The sequence below is a fragment of the Protopterus annectens genome, chromosome 3.part1 (assembly GCF_019279795.1).
Source record: "Protopterus annectens isolate FY-2018-M chromosome 3.part1, PAN1.0, whole genome shotgun sequence".
Lineage (NCBI taxonomy): Eukaryota > Metazoa > Chordata > Ceratodontiformes > Protopteridae > Protopterus > Protopterus annectens.
Window position 1 is genome coordinate 1,386,528,411 of NC_056732.1, and position 18,701 is coordinate 1,386,547,111.

The following is an 18,701-nucleotide window of genomic DNA, read 5'->3' on the forward strand; positions in this document are numbered from 1 at the left end:
TTGAAATCTATGAATTGTTTAATACTCAACAAGTTTGGAAAAGGTACCTTTAAATACATAGAAGTCTCCCACTTTCAACCCAAGACTCTGGACTTGCCTAAGGATTAAATACATTAAACAAAATCTTGATAAATCGCTGTTTGCATAGATAGTGACACTGTCTCAAGATCTGATAAATGCTCAGTTCAGATAGCAAAATACTATTACAGGATGAGGGAGCTGTATTTTTGGGATATACTTTTCGATTCTACATATAATTGTATCTCTTTTATTAAATTCCTGTATACACAGTTTATGGATAATCACAATTTCTGCAATTCTCCAGCCAAACTGACCTTATTTGGTTTACCAATATCCTCTATGTGTCCCAAATATAAATCCTCTCAGGAGGCAGAAACTAAAGGCATGATATAGGATTGCCCCACAATTAAAGGGCTCTGGAGTGAGGTGTTTATAGAATACTCAGCTATCGTCATATATTAAACTCAGACCTACCATGATAAACTTGCATCCAGAATCTTGAAAAGGATAACATACTCCGTCTCAGTTTTTTATGATGCTGGTAACTGTCTTATTTTTGTTAAAGACTGTATAGTTAAGAATTGAATTATCAGGTGGAGAATACCATACCAAGACTGATGCAGCAGTGTGTTCAAAGTCACTGTGGTGATCTTTGGACTTGGGCTCAGTAGCAAGCAGCATTTGATGATAAAGGCCTCAGAGACTTAGAAGTGCATGTTGCCTGAGCATAACCAGGACTGGAGCACCAAAGGAAAGAAATGAGAATAGCTGATTCTTTTCAGAAATAAGCCTAGACATCCATAGAATCCAGTGATGGACTTTACATAGGACAGCTGCATTGTTTTTTGTTTATTTTTTAGTCAAGGATGCTTTTTTACAGTGTTTTAGAAATGCAGAAAAACAGTTGATAGAGTTAACGGTTAGTGTGGGCATCATCATTATGGAGAAATTTAGTATCGTGGCAAGCGCTAGTGAGATGAGCATCCAGATAAACTATCAACAAGATAAGAAATTCATAAAGAAGAAGTTATTTATGTAAAAGGAAAAATAAAAAAAAATCATCAAGGACGACAATGATTATGAAAAAGAATTGAACTCTAGGACCATGACAGTGGAGGTGAATTCTGACATGTCAGTAGAAAACAGACAATTAAATCATAGCAGGGTAGTTCACGCTACTGCCCGTAGAAGTGGCGTGGGGATAATTGATACTAATAATCAAAATGATCCATCGATCAGTATCAATAAACACCAGAAAATGAGTTAAATAATTATTTTGGAGAGCAGCATTCAACAACCAATAAAGAAAAAGATTTCTCTGACATCCAACCAATCAGCAATTTTAGAAAAAGGGGAGAAAAATTAACAACAATGTCTGTTGTCTTCAAACAAACCAATCATGAAGTTCAAAGCCAGAGATCAGTGCAACTAATCAGGATTTATCTGAGGAGAGAAGAGGAGGAAACACCAAGTTGGTCCAATACAGTGAGCAAACAGAAGAGTTCAATTAACCAACAGAGAAATCAAGTGAGGAATTAGGAAGGAAAGAATCAATTAATATGATGGCAGTTCCTATGAATTTCAAGATTTATAATTATTTGATCAGGATCTTGACTGTCAATGAACCTTTTGTTTTAGGAAAAGGATTTATGTTTACTCTTTTGAAGAGAAGAAAAACAGTTTTATTATCAAATCATTCAAGCAACAGTAGTGTACAGGGATGGTTATTTAAATGCAGCATTTTTAATTCTCATCTATGTCCAGCAATTCATTCTTTTGAACAAGTCTGTGAGAAACATTAGAAATGTGTTAATGTATATAAAAATGTTTTTATAGTTTTTTTTTTAATGAAGAGAGTAAAGTTTTAAACTCTGTGGTAAAATACAAGACTGTTAGATTAATGAAGGCCAATAAAGGTGTGTGATAATATTAATATACATGGACTATTGCAATAAAAAATAGGTTACGTTAAAAGATACTTAATTTTATAAGCTTAGTAATAGAACATAATACATAAAGCTAACAGATTAATAGATATATGATTAAGTGAAATAAGAAAATAATGGATGAGAGTATGATTTTTGAAGAGTTGTACATTTTTTGTATGTTCTTTTTCCATGCATTGGAGTTTCTTCAAGACACATAGGCTCAGCACAAGATTTTAAAACAAAATTTATTTTTATTTTCTGGACAAAATTGTCAGTAGAGTGTTATTAAAACAAAAACCTTAAATCAGAGTCAGTTTTGATTTTAAGAATACAATCTGTGGTGTAACTGTTAGTGAGACTGATTTGCTGGCTATTATAGACATCAAATCTCTTTATAAACTGATAACACATGAGGTAGGAAGATTGAATATGGCTATTATTCAGTTGAAGAAATAAAAATGTTAGCAGAGAACATCAGAACAGAACTGGAAATCAATTATTTATTTACTTTTTTGGAGGTGAGATATATAAATAAATGTGAGATATTACTATGGGGACACCATGGCTACAGATTTTGAGAACTTCTTAATAGCTGATGAGGAAAAGTATATCTTTAAAATACAGAGTCATTTAAAAATGTGCAACTGTATTGTCATTTTATCAACAACATTTTTGTTTTGAATTGGGGAGAGGAACAGAGAGGATTAGAAGTTTTTTTTTATTACATTAATGGTATGGCAGCTTTTGGAATTTGTTTTTTTTTTGGAGTTTAGTGAGAATAATAAAGAGATGATTACCTTTTTTGATATTTTATGTTCATAAAAAGTTTTGTTAATACCCTAAGGAAACATGTCACTTATAAAAATATGGGAAGTAATTCTTATTTACATTTTGAAAGCATGCATCCACTCACTTTTAAAAAGAATATAGTAAAAAGGCAGATGGAAAGCAAGAGGAATCTTACCACTGACAATAGATTGATGGAGGAAGGTTATAGGCTAATAAAAAGGGTGTTGTGAAAAAGGGGTCTCCTACTAACATAATGAGAAGTGGATTAGATTTAAACACAAAATAAAATTTTGAAGTTAATTTGGAAAATGACATATTAGAGATAAAAAGATCATAATAATAAATAGCAGGATTTTAACTGTGAATAAGGAGATTCTTTTAAAAAAAGTAGGGGGAACAACCCCCTTTTATCAGTCTAAAGGGTAGTTTAAATAATAAGAATAATACAAAATGGGAAATAAGGTGAATGTTTATTGTTTTATTTGTAATATGTATTGATATATTTTAGTCATGAAGATTTTTGATATATTTTAGACATGAAGATATTTTTGTCAACACAGACAGGATATGTATTTCCCATGGTTTCTTTAGATGTCCCACCACTTAAGTGGTTTATGCTGTTTCATGTACACTATGTCCATCATTTTACATAGGCAAGGCAAAAAGAATGTTAAGCAGTAGCATTTATAAACACTTGAATTACATTATAAACAAAAGTAAAGTAATGCATTATATAAGTATACTGCAGTATATACTAAGTTTAGGAAATTTCTTGTATGTGTTGGATTTTATAGGAATTGGTTAAAGAGGAGGGGACAGATGTTTATTATTAGATTATAAAGAATGTTAATGGCAAATATTGTTACTTACCTGTTTCACTCATGATTTAAATGTGAGGTTTTGAATTTTAGAAATTATTTAAAGAAACTGTTATTAAGACTGATGTTTTGACTGTATCATTTTTATTGGATGATGCATTATGTCACATAGTGAAGTAAATTATTTAAACTGATAGTTTTTTGTGGAACATTTGGTCTGATGAAGTGTTATTTGTACTGAGAGATGAAATTGATTACCATTTCATTTTATTGAAGTAACACATATTTTTTCAGAGTGGTTTGTTGTTTTTCCACAGTTCAGTTGGTGATATTGGTCCAGCTAGAACTTACCTGTTTAAAATTGTTTAGCATCTCAATGAATACCCTGATGGAGACTCCATTTTCAGCTTTTATTTTAAGTTAGTTAACCTTCTCAGATGCCCATTTTTGAGGAAGAACAAAAGAACAGTGCTTTAGTGTACTTTGGATTTAGGGGCAAGTGTTTGTATTGCAACCAATGATACAGTGAGGGAATGCCTGACTGAGGAGTCATTTCTGTGAATAACTGGCCATCAGATGATGACTTGTGCCAAAGTTTGTCCACATAATGAAGCTTCAGCAGATCCATACTTTCCACACAAATCATTCACATATAGTTAAAAGGAAAGGACCTAGCATATAGCCATGGGGACTTCAGCAATAACTGAAGACGTCAGAAAATACTTGATTACAATTTGTTCATTTGATTTTGCCAATAAGATAGTTAGGGATGTATGCAGATTATGATATTCCCACACTTTTACCGCCAAGGCTGATGAAGACATCAGTTGCTACAACATCAAATTACGGATCTATGCAGATTGTGATATTCCCACACTTTCACCACCAAGGCCCACACTTTCACCACCAACTGACTGAAGAAGTCAGAAAATATTTGATTACAATTTGTTCATTTGAATCTGCCAACAAGAAAGTTAGGGAGCTATGCAGATTGTGATATTCCCACACTTTCACCACTAAGGCTGATGAAGATACCTCCCAACCTCTTAGAGCAAAAAATCTGGACAAAGCCTAAAATGATGGAGGGACAAATAGGGACAGATTTTAAATATTGCTCTTACAAACTTAGAAAGTTGATAGAATAATAGGTTTTGCATTAGCATGAATTTTCCGAAGGATGTGGAGTCTTAAACTCAAATGTTTGTCATTATTTCATGACTCCAATCCTTGGCTATTTGCCAGAAAGGTTAATATTAGGGGGAACACACCGAAAATATGAAGATGAAATCTGGACATTCTGCAAACACCTGTACAGTTGAAAGGTATGGTACCGATTGCTACAATATCAAATTATGGATCTATGCAAATTCTGATAGTCCGACACTTTGATATTCCCACACTTTTACCACCAAAGCTGATGAAGATGCTGATTGCTACAATATCAAATTATGGATCTATGCAGATTGTGATATTCCCACACTTTCACCATCAAGGCTGATGAAGATGCCGATTGCTACAATATCAAATTATGGATCTATGCAAATTCTGATAGTCCCACACTTTCTGATATCCCCACACTTTTACCACCAAGGCTGATGAAAATACTGATTGCTACAATATCAAATTATGGATCTATGCAGATTCTGATATTCCCACACTTTCACCACGATGGTTTGGTGAAATTGAGGAAGATTGCTACCATGGCCTGACCTTCATTCACTTTTCCTGACATCATTGCCAGTGGGGGCATGTTATCCAAATATAACCCATTTGAAAGAGGTATTGTGAAGATATACTCCACAAGGTTACTGTTCCCTGCTCTGGAATATAGCACAACAGGGCAACACTAATGGACATCATATTACAACTAAAATTCCCAACTGCAGACACAAATCATTTTATATTGACATTATTTGGTCCTGCATTTTTTTTGCAGCAATGAATATTTGATAAGGCTAAAGTAGTGAATCAATAAACTTGATAATGAAGTGGGGTATAGATGATTAATAATCAAAACACATTTCATGGTCTAGTTGTGTAAGGTTTAGATGAAGAATGTGCGATTTGTGAAACTGTAAAATATGCTTAAAAAGACAAGTTAGTGACTTTTCAAGTAGATAAGACAATTACATCCAACTTTTCTCTTCATTTCTAGTTCAATAAAAAAACAGTAAAACAGTGAGAATATGTTGAGATTTGTAAGGGGCACAGTCATGCATCTATACTGTTGAGTTTAATTGGTGATTACCCAGAAACTGGATCATTAAATAATGCTAGAAACCTCAACTGTGAATTTTAATTGGAATTAGTCCCCATATTGGTGCACTAAATATGAAATGCTGTTATCAGTTTAAGTGTACAAAATTAAAGACTGGTAGAAATACTTAAAATGACTTGAAGCTGAAGTGTGACAAATAAATAAGAAAAGCAGCTATTCCACATACTGATTCATAGGGAAGGGAAATGTATATAGAATTACAACTCTAATTAGCTAACAATAATCCTGTATTCTAGCTAGTTTATGTGGAGTAAGATTAAAAAAAGTAAAACCATTTAAACAGCTTACAGATGGCACAAATCAGAATAATTCAGTAAAGTAAAAAGGTACTGCTTCCAGAAACATTTGGAAAAGTCACTGATTCCAAGTGCCATTATTATAGGTGAAAGCAGAAACAAAGCACATACTTTATTGCATCTTATGTTATGGGGACACAAAGTATATTGTGGGAGAAAAAATATTTAATTTGGCAGTCTTCCCTGAGAATTTTGAGATGTAACAGATTAAAAATAATGCTACAAATTAATAAGGCACAAAAGATCACAATGTGATGAAAACATTTTTTTTTTTCATTTATTAATGTTTTTCTCTTTTAAATGGCAGATACTCTACAGTGTAATACAATGATCTTTCCTCTTTGAGTGAGAAATATAAATCTGCACATCTACTTTGGTAAGGTTTGAAGAGCCAGTAATTTTTCTTTTGAGTACCCAAAACTCCAAGGAAAGGGTGCCACAGAACCAAAAACCAATAAAACCACAACAGGCACCCAAAAGAGGCAGGAGGTAATAAAGCCACGAGCTTGAAGGTGAAAGCAACAGCAGGCTTATTCACATAAACACCACACAATACAATGCGTTTTCATCCACTAGACTTCTTCAGATGTAGAATAAATGAATAAAAAGCTGTGCCTACTTATATACCCCTCCCAATTTTAATCAAAATTTAAACAATTGTTTAATTGAAACCAATAAAATAATCATGACAACCTAACAACTTGCCACAAGTAAAGATAAAAACATGTACATTTTTTAAAAACTTTGAAATAAAAGTATATATGTAAATCTAAAATTGTTACAATGTGTTGAACAAATAAATACAAAGAACCAGCAAAAAGAACTTGCAAAACAGTGTGTTACAAAAATGGGGCTTTTTTGTTGTAGAAATGGTTAAATGTGATATGAGGGGGGGGGGCGTGGAAAAATAGGATAGAGGTGAGGGAAATATTTTGGCAGTTGTTATTGGAAGCCAACAGATCCTCAGGGCTCAGTTAATACATATCCATTGCCCCAATTCTAAAAATGAGAGCTGAAAAACTATAAAGTAAGTGTAACACACTGTTTTGCAAGTTCTTTTTGCTGGTTCTTTGTATTTATTTGTTCAACACATTGTAACAATTTTAGCATTTATATATATACTTTTATTTCAAAGTTTTTAAAAAATATACATGTTTTTATCTTTACTTGTGGCAAGTTGTTAGGTTGTCATGATTATTTTACTGGTTTCAATTAAACAATTGTTTAAATTTTAATTAAAATTGGGAGGGGTATATAAGTAGGCACATCTTTTTATTCAATTATTCTACATCTGAAGAAGTCTAGTGGACGTAAATGCATTGTATTGTGTGGTGTTTATGTGAATAAACCTGCTGTTGCTTTCACCTTCAGGCTCGTGGCTTTATTGCCTCCTGCCTCTTTTGGGTGCCTGTTGTAGTTTTATTTATTTACTTTTGAGTACAGTACAACTAAATAGAGTCATTATTTCTAATGGGGGATGAGAATCATCTTCCCAGTAGTTAAATGATTTTCCACAACTATATATTTTGATGTCTGGAGATTTCTTTGTATTACAAGTGATAAACATAAGGCTCAACTGATAAGGCATGGTCCAAGCAAACACCAGAGTTCTTGAGCTAAATCACAATTCCAGGTAGTTCACCATAGAGAGTTTTTTTTAACCAAGGTACGTGGGTCTTGCTTAAACTAGTCCAAGCTTTTGCTAAGGTTCACTTGTGTCCAAAATCATTAGGAAGGGGGTTAAGGAATGGTATTTGCAGCTGTGGAATGCACAAGTCAGCATCTGTAGGGAAGGTGGCAGAGGAAAACAGCACTATCAGAGAAATGTATATGCTAAGATAAATGAAAAAAAAAACAGTGGAAAATATTCTAAGGTCTTGTTGAGGGGCTAATTTGTTTTATTTGTTAAGGTGTATTTCCAGCAGGTCCATAATGTCCATGTTTTTCAGAAGTCCAGAACTGAGGGTATATAGGAGAATAAGCTTAAATCTAATATGCAGAAAAGGTAATTGAAGAAGCAAGTGACAGGCTGAGAATAATTATGTACCTTGTATTCATGAGAACAACTAAAGTAACAATGGTAGTTAAGGCTTATAATAAGCAAGAGTACATCATCTGAAAAATACAAATTAAGATATGCAGTGTCCTAAAGTGGATGCATGCGCAGCCGTCTGAGAAATGAAAGAGTAGATAATGCAGACAGCCTCTTTGAACTTGTTAATGGTTGCATAAGTATCCATTCAGCATTTACAGTGAAGAATGTTGAATCTTAGTTAAAAACAACAAAACATCAGAGAAGCAAACAGATAGAAATATGGCATAATGTTGTACATTTTTATCTAATGTTGAATCTTGTGTTCTCTGACTCTGCTAATGGAGTTGTTGGCTAACTAAATCAGAGCCATCATGATTTAAAAAAGCTGACTATAGTACAATGAGCCACAACCAATGAACCTAGCAATTATACCCCTGTAGAATATTGGCTGGGTACCAGAGATTATGTATTAAACTCCATTCACGATGTATGCTTCATGATATTAGTAAAAGACAGTAGAGTAAATATACTGCTGTATGTTTGGCTGACAAGACACGGGCTCCCTTTTTAATGCTAGACAATGTATACTTCCTTTGAAGTGCTTAGGACGGTGTAATGTTCAACAATTTAGTTAATAAACCAAGTTATTGACGTTGGAGTCCAAACAGAATATTTCAGATTATTCTGTCCTGCTTGTTCAAGTCCCATTTTTTGTTTACCAGGTTGCCATTCTGTCAAATCGGACTCCTGCTCATACACTGCTGTAACTGCATGACTGTTTGTTATAACTATTTTCCTGGTAGTGCAAGATATGGTAATGAGTTGTATTTTGCTTTTACTATGGCTTCTTCTCTAAGGTTTGCATAACCTCTAGAGGAAAGCATTGATTCGTTTTACAAAGCACCAATTGTTATGCTTCCTCCATTTCTCTACAACATTAGTTAGCAAGTGTGTGTGTGTGTGTGTGTGTGTGTGTGTGTGTGTGTGTGAGTGTGTGTGTGTGTGTGTGTGTGTGTGTGTGTGTGTGTGTGTGTGTGTGTGTGTGTGTGTGTGTGTGTGTGCACAGCAGGGAGAAGGTAGAGGAGTAGAAGTGCAACCCCTGAAAAACATATTTTTAAATTTTTGCAATGTTTTAATTTGCTTACTCAGTGGATTGTACGGTTACTTGGGGGTTTGTTGGCTTTATTTTAGCGAGTAATTTTACTTTGATCTGCATTAATTATACAGTCACTATGCAGAAGCATCATTCATGAGAATGATGTGCAGTGGGAGTGTACATATTGGATCACTTGAGAACACTAAACTAAAATGCATGTTATTACAGAAATCTTGAGGAAATGCATTTAATTGAAAACAAGCCAGTGAAACATTTGATCGACATAAAAACTGTCAAAAGAATGATGAGGAAGTCAAAACCTGAAGCAGTCACACACAAGCATGGACGCACACACACACACACACACACACACACACTCCATTGGTTTGTTCAACAGGGAGTTATACCTCTCAACTGTCCAGATTTTCACAGAATGTCCAGATTTCCATCTCAAAATTTTGATCTGTTCCTCATAAAATGTTTGGTTTTCTGGCAAATCACTGGCATGGTCTGAGGAATTAAATCACTAAATTATGACATACATTGGAGTTTCAGACTTCATATCCTTTACAGAATGCATTTTAACCCAAACTCCGTTATTTTAGCTACTTTTATAAGTTTATAAGAGCAATTTTTAAAATCTGTCCCTATTTTTGGGCCTTAGTCCCCCCATTATATCAGGTTTTGTCCAGATTTCTTGGGCTAAAAGGTTGAAAGGTATGCAGGGAGTTTGTTGACATCTGTTTAATCGAGAGATAGTTGACAGGTGTGCGAGATTAACAGTCCCTGGTCTGGGGAATATTCTCTTTCCCCAGGGATTGTGTAATCTTAGAGTTAATATATATAATTAGCAAGGAGTGTTGGGGCACAGCCCCCACATGGGGGGATGTTGTTTATGTTTTTTTAAGTAATATTTGCATGAACTGAGAACCAAACTCTGCATATGCATACTTAGAAGTTGATGTTTCTGTTTTCAGTGTACAGTGGTTTACCTTCAGGATGTTGATATTCATGTTAGTCAGCCAGCTGAAGATAAATCACACACACACATGCATGTATGCCCACACACATGTACTTAATATACACGCATACATGTGCACACACACATCCCTCTACACCTCCTATTTACAGTAACTAACTCATGAAGTGACTATATATTGAAAAAAAAGGAATATTTCCACAAAATTTGGACAACTGAATGTTGCCAAGGTGCATTTGCAGTTAGAAGGTTCCTTCAGTGCTGAAGTATCACACAACTGTAGCAATCCTGTGTAGTGGCAGATGTGAGCTGCAAGGAACTCACTGATATATATCTATCTATGTATATATATATATATATATATATATATATATATATATATATATATATATATATATATATAATTTCAACAATTTATCACAATTTACTCTAGATTTTTAGATTAAAATGAACTAGAAGTTATTCAAGAGAGAGACAGAGAGAGAAGATCTTTGGCTATTCCAACCCCAGGAGCAACTACTATGACCCTTACTGGGCCAAGTATTTTATTATTTCTGGGTACCGCATGTTATTTTTTCACAGAAGATCTCCACACAAACGTCCAGCACTTTAAATGGCTTAAATACTTTAATAAGTAATCTAAACCATACCAAGACAGTTGTAGAGCAGTACTAATGAGAGAATAGTTTGACGACCTAAGAGTTTCTAGAAAGTTCAATTCAAAAATATAGGAAATGAATGAGGGCTCAAGTCAGTTTGAGCTAGGTACTAAATGCAAATCCTTACACAATTCTGAATATAATGTACCAATCTGTAGCATAAATATTATATTGCAAAGTCACAAGATGCATTATTTACTGCTTAACAGCTCATGTGCGAGTGGTTGCTTATTTCCATTATCCCAAGTTCCAAGATGCTGAGTCATGTCCTGGGATTTAAGGAGAATCATCCGTGTTCTCTCTGCAAAATATAGTGTTGTGTAGCCCATAGGCTGCAAGGACCGGGACTTATAGCACAGCCCTAGTAACTAGTGGAGGGTCACTACTTAGTGAAGCTATTAGCAAATTTCTTATGGTTCAGGTCATGGCTGAAGATGGTCATTTGGCTTGCCCACTTACCCAGTTAACTAATAATAAATTAATTCATAAAAACTAAATGAATAAATAGATGCACTGTTGCAGAAGCCCAACATATTCCCACTCTCCTCATTATGTCCCTTGCTGTGGTTAACATTATGAAACAGCCTCCATCTCACTCCTTTGTCAAATCTCTGATCATGATTAGAATACATGAAATCTTTATTTTCTTTCATGTCACATCCTACTGTAGGAAATCTCCTTTCCTGGCACCTTTTGTCATGTCTTTAGTCAAGAAAAACGTCCTGTGTCACCCAGTCCATTTCACCAAGTCACCAACCCCATGTCATTAAGTGCCTGCTCATGATTAAAATTAAAGGACACCATGCCACCACCCTTACACATACCTCCTGCACACTATTACATCTTTAGTGTGGTTAAATGCAAGGTTAAAAATGTCTTCTTTGTCCCAGTTTTTGTGATCTTTTTTTTTGTACTTAAAAAAATCCAAGAATTTCCTTCATTATCTTATATCTGATCTTGGTTAAACTGAATGGAAAAATAGCACTCCTATCTGTCCCTAGTGGTTATGTCCCCAGTCAATGCTTCTAAACAAGAATCCACACTGCTGGTACTCCCATTGCTTTGTCCTTAATGCTTTTTGTTTTATCTGTAACCCCTCCTTACTCTCTCCCCATTAGCACAAGACCTCTCCAAAAAATGCTGCATAATTCAGAGTTGAGGTAAGTCACTGCTTTGTATGAGGTATATTGTGTTCCAAAGAAGTGATTTACAAAGCATCTGTGATTTGCTTGTGATTTGTATGTGACTTGTATGTGATTGCCATACTACTTGAGTAAGACAGGCACAAAAAGACATTGCTACTCTGTAAGTACTGTGAAGCTTGCAATGAGATCAGGATGAAGATGAGTGACAGATGTCAAGCACTGTTTTATGGAATGTAAAAGCCCCTGCCACCTGACCAACACAATGTCCTGTGTACCACTCCAACCACTAACTACATTTCTGGAACCTTCAGAGTCCAAATGCACCTGAAAAGGTTTTTACATACACTATGGGCATCTGTGGACCCTGTTCTATACAAGCCAGGAGGTTAAAATAATGTGAAGCATCAGACCACATTCTGCCATTTTTAATGTTTATTCCATAATGGTTATTCAGTGTACAAATCCCTCACACAATAATAAACTTCCCATGAATCCCTTTGATAGTTCTTATATTCCCCAAAAGGAGAACATATTGGAGGGGTGAATTTTGTGTGTAGACCCAAGCTGCACTGTGATGCAGATAGCTCAGAAGAGGGAGTGTAATTTGCTGAGTAAGGAAGGGACCGGCCTTTATCCAACAGTGAACAAGTCTGTAAACTGACAAGGTAAACCTGCCCTCTGGTTTAGTGTTAAATTTGGGGGTTAGGATCACTCAACATAAGTTTCATGGTATGTTATGAATCTCAGTACATATTTATTCCAGAGCAAATATGAATAAAAACACCACACTTTATTTTAGCACATTTACAGTCAATACTCCTGAAGACTGCAAATACTTCAAAGTATTAGTAGGCAATTAATATCATTCTTATGCCTTTGATTTTGTGTGAGTTCAGAGCATTGATATTAAGAATCTGACTGTGATAGAGACAGAGAGAGAAAAAGGTCCACACATAGACACGCACACACAAGCATGCATGTTTGTGCACACATAGACATGCACATACAAACATGCATGTTTGTGCACACATAGACACACACACACAAACATGCATGTTTATACACACATAGACACACACACACACACACACACACACACACACACACAAACATGCATGTTTGTGCACACAGACATGCACATACAAACATGCATGTTTGTTCACACAGACACACACACACAAACATGCATGTTTGTGCACACATAGACACACACAAACATGCATGTTTGTGCACACATAGACACACACACGCACACACACACACACACACACACACACACACACACACACACACACACACACACACACACAAACATGCATGTTTGTGCACAGACGCACACACACAAACATGCATGTTTGTGCACACATAGACACACACAAACATGCATGTTTGTGCACACATAGATACACACACAAACATGCATGCTTGTGCACTGACCACCTGCATACACCAAAGCTAAATCTTACACTTAAAAGGACCTAATCTGATATTATTCCAGTGAGCAAATTAGGATTGTGTATATTTTCTGGACTGTAAGGTATTGTGCATTTTATGAATACTGTTTTGTTGCTAATAAGAAATGAAATTGTCTAGGTAATTTTCAAAGGGCTTTAGTAGATTTTCCTAGATGAGCAATGTCATGTGACTTAATGTTTGCAATATACATTTTAGCAGTTTGACATATATTCTCTTCTGCTGTAACTTACTATAATAATTTGATATTTATCTGGTTGAACTTTTATATGGAAATAATGCTTAATAAACTGAAAAAAATTCCATTTACACAGTCTAATCTTTACATTAGTATAAATAAAAGTATTTACAGAATTATAAATAAAAATATATATAATGTTGGTTTCCGTGTATATATTTATATTCCCAGTCAGTCCTGTCTGAGTTTCTACTAGTAGAGTACCTTGCATTGATGTTCATTATTTATTTTCTTTTAGAGATATATATTTTTAACAAATAACCCATTCAGTTCCTATTGTACCTTGGGATACCAGTACATATTTAACAATAACATTCTTAGCTTTCTACAAGATTCAATATTAGTAACTTAAATTATTCACACTACAATGAATGCCAGGGTAACAATTGCATTTGTCATCATTCAGCAGTGTTCTTAGAAAAAAGAAGGCAAATCTGCAAACCTAAGCGATCCCTTAAAATCAAGCCAGTAGTATTTCTGTGATAAAATTTTTTATTTGAGCTCTGTCTAATGATATTCGATATTCTATTTTTCAGCAGGAATCACTGTGCACCTATAGTTATTGCTTCAAACAGGCTTTTCCGAAAGAGTTAATTTATCTTGAATCAGATGCTCACAACCCAACCCAGGGCAGATGACAGCTGTTTTAATATGCACTTAGTTTCCTTTTCAAGTTGAGATGATCATGAGGACAGTTTCTGTCTCAACTGGCTTCATTACTAACATGGACTGTACTTTGAAATAGCGGATGCACCAGAGAATAAGGAGTCAAAACTAGATGAACATGTGGATTACATCACAAAGAGGTCCACTGAAAGGTTGGTCTCATCTGCTGTTCTCCTACTAAAGTTCTTTGTAATTGTTATATATGCATATGCAGCACACTGTCAACTAACTGCTCATTACACCCTTGTTAATAAAGCTTATGTGACTCTAGGTTTTGATTCACAGTTATCCCACACCGAGAGTACCTTACCACATCCTCTCTGACTATTCATCTGATATATCAAAAACTCTTTTGATTCTTTCTTGGACTCCTTAAACTCCTTATCATATCTTTTCTTCTTTTCCCTCATACGTTACATACAGTTTAATCATTTTATTTCTTCTCATCACAGGGCAGTAAACCTCACATTTTTCTGTCTCTAATATCATATATAACGATTATTACATATAATGTTTTTGCATGTAATCCATGCAAATTTCTTTTCTAATGAGCATTATGTACATATTTTAGTGGCTTTATCAGGTATATAACTAATTCCTGAATCACCATTCACCCATACACACATAAGGAGAGTTACCGGTTGACTGCCGAGCACAAACCAAGTCATTACAGCCATATGCTCCTCTAGGCATTTCTGCAGTTAGTTCCTACTGATGCCTCTAGCTGTCAAATACTGCTTGTTCATATTCTCATTAATAATTTCAAACCCATGGTACATACAATATTATAGATGATTGCTGACACAATTTTATTTTTATTTGAGCTCTGTCTAATGCAGCTAAAGAAATATTGAATGTTATTTGTATACTGTTTTACTGTATTGTAATAATTTTCACAATTCTCTAAATATCTCAGCATTCAGGTAACACAGACAGAACTGCATAGCCTCACTTAAAAGCTCACAGCTGTATGAAGAAAATCCTGCTGGCAGTATGTATTTTGCTTCAATGGTTACTGAGATCATAAGCTGTTTATACAGCATTATACAATTAATATTCATTGCCTTTATTTTGGCTTATAAAATCCAGTTTAAAGCATCAACCTGAATAACTGCCACCAATGTAAAGATTAATTTATCCTGAATACTTTGTCATTGACAGTTTTCTAGTAACACTTATGGTTCCAGAGATAGAAATATTTGTTTGAACTGGTAGGTGATAACTTATTTTTTTTTATTCCCACTAGAAGTTACAAGTACACATTTAACAGAGCTGTACTGGAGGGAGGGAGTTAAACATTCACAAAATCTAACTCAAATGAAAACATGCAGACACAAAAAGTACACTTCTTATAGGGGCATTGACCCCAATCCAAAGGATTATGCCTCCGGTACCTCCTAAAACATCTTTTACTGACCCAGAGATCACTGTCAGTCACAGAAAATGAAACTGCAGCAACCTTCATGGAAAATACCACATCTTAGCATTATTTTTAAATAGTTGGTGATGTTTCATTCAAATGTTTCTTTGCAAGCTGTCATTCAGCAAAATTACCATGAATGAAAAGTAATATGGTCATTTTTATGTCTCACTTCATTACGTTCTCAGGATGCAAATCATGCCTGGTTATTTCATGTTGCTGTTTAAGCAGTTTTATTATTCTACTTGTCCTGATAACTTTTATTTTTTCCTCATGAAGTCTTTTACACTGTAGCAATAAAGTTGAAAGCTATAATACCCGGGTGGACTGTTTATTTCAGGCATTTATCTGTATCGTTCAGAATCATGATTAAAATGTTAATTTAAAGAGTTCAGGGTGTCTATCTGGTACTATAGCAAACAAATAAATAAGCAATTCCCATAATCAGGTCTGTGGCATCAGATGGATGCTGCTACATTATGCGAGCCTGTGCTAGTGTTGATGGCATTATAAATAAAGTCAGCTGGATGCACTTTGTCAAAGCTTGGTAGAGAGCACAGTAATAAATAATATTTAAAGTTTTTGATACGTCTATTACTCCTCTAGTTATAGGATGCCTAACTGTGTAATATGTTATCCACAGACTAGAGGATTTTGTCCTGATTTTATCCCAGATGACCTAGGTTTAAGAAATGGCTCAGGTGTTGAAAGGGCCATCTGAAGGTAGATGGCAGTGAGTGGTCAATGTCAGCTCACCCATCATGGTTCTGGAAAGGTGTGATGGAGTTCTACAGCAAGGAATGTATCAGAAAATAGGCCAGGTACTATAGCTCTTCAACTGAGAATCGGAAAAGCAAAGCCTGCAATGAGTGGTCAAGCACTCCAGCTGGAAACCCCATGTGTACAGAAGCATAGACTCACACTGGGTCCTGCATAACATAACAAGACTCTGTCTGGTATCCATTCTAAAACAAAATAAGTCTTCTATGCTTCTCATTGTCGCATATTCAAGAACTTTCAAATGTATTTTTAATCCCTAACTTCTAGGTATTTCATTGGTTCACATGTGGAAATAACAATCTTACTCACTAGTGGCTTTCATTTAAGTATTTTTTAGTATTTCTTTTGATACTCCCGCCATAAATCTTTTGTCTTGGATGGGAGTCACTCCTTAATCTGCACAGGAAAAGGCAGTGAAGAGACAAGGAAATCCAAGAGTACTGCCATCCTAACAGCAAAGGAGGCTTCCTCCATCTTGGTTTGCATTAACCTCCATGCCAAACGCAGACAACACCAGGGTATCGATATATATCATGTGCAGAGGATACTGCACTTATCACCCAGCTGTGGATGACCAGTCTGTAGCCATAACCCAGAGGTATATGTACCTACTCTTACTCTTGCCCTCTAGAGATAGTGTTTTTGGCCTCCACTGAGGTCATAGCCAGTCAGGAAGCAACCCTGCACCCTGTTCCTGAGAAAAGGGGAGTTCACCAGAGACACTCATTCACCTGTCATTCCAACCCAGTCAGTCTTCAGAAAGACAGGTCTCTACTTTCTATTTCTTATTTCATCATCAAAATTGCCATATCATCATAAGTACACCTTTTACATTAATGATTGTAGTACATTGTTTTACCAAAAAGGGGGGGGGGTTACATGAGTGTGCTCAATACCTTGTGATGTACCTATCTCTCCTCCTTTTATGTTAATGATTGCAGTGCACTGTTTTACTAAAATTGGGGAAGGGTTATTACATGGGTGTGCTCAGTACCTTGTGATGTACCTATTTCTCCTCCTTTGGTAATCATCATAATAAAGCTAATTCATATATTTACCTTTCCAGCTCTGCACTCTCTTAGTCTTTTAAAACAGCTAATATTTTCTAACCCTTAGATCTTTGGCATAGATCTGAACACATTCTCAGGCTGTGCCAAATATTAGTGCAAAAGCTACAGAATACAATGCTATATTCTAGGATTACAAACAAACATAAATGTTAAATACATTACAGATAAAGAAATTTGAAAAGTGCAAAGCAAAATTCAATTGATTTATAAATTCAATAGACAATTCTGAAACCAAACCAGAGTCTTTGTGAACAAAATGCATATTTAAGCAGCCAGTCTTAATGAGGGCTTCAAAAGGTAGGTAAATGTACTCTGAGTTATGGTACTATATATATATATATATATATATATATATATATATATATATATATATATACACATAGAGAGAGAGAGATAGATATATATTGATGAAGGTAGCATTTCATGCAAGATGCAAGTATTTTCAGTACTACTGGGGACATTAGAAAGTTCCACCATGTTCTGTTGCATGTTCCAAATGGTTAACACCTCATACTGATCATGCAAACATGAACAATTACATATTCTAGATGTCTGTTCTGTGATCTTATCAGCTGACGTTTTGCCCCTGGTTAATAGGTAACAAAAACTTTATTTTAATATGCCATAGTATTTCTGGGAGTTAATGTAGTGGATTAAGTCTCTGGACTGTTAACAAGCTATTTCCCATTATCCTGTATGCAGGTTTGATTCCTTACACCTTAATTTGCCTATTCTGTGCCTCCGAGCAAGCCAAATATCCAGACAGTGATCTGGAGTCAGCCCTGTAAAGGAACACCTGTGCTCAGTGGGATTACCTAGTTAACAAATAAATTAGAGCTCTGATCTTGGTACCACAAATGTTAGCAAGATATGGTTTATGCCTAGCAGACTTGCATTCATGAGTATTATCTTTTTTTTCACTTTTCTGTTTGTTTTGTCTTTGTTTCGTTTGAAAACTTGTCCTTATACTTGAAATAGTCTTTTCACTGCATGTTGTCTTTTAGCAGCCT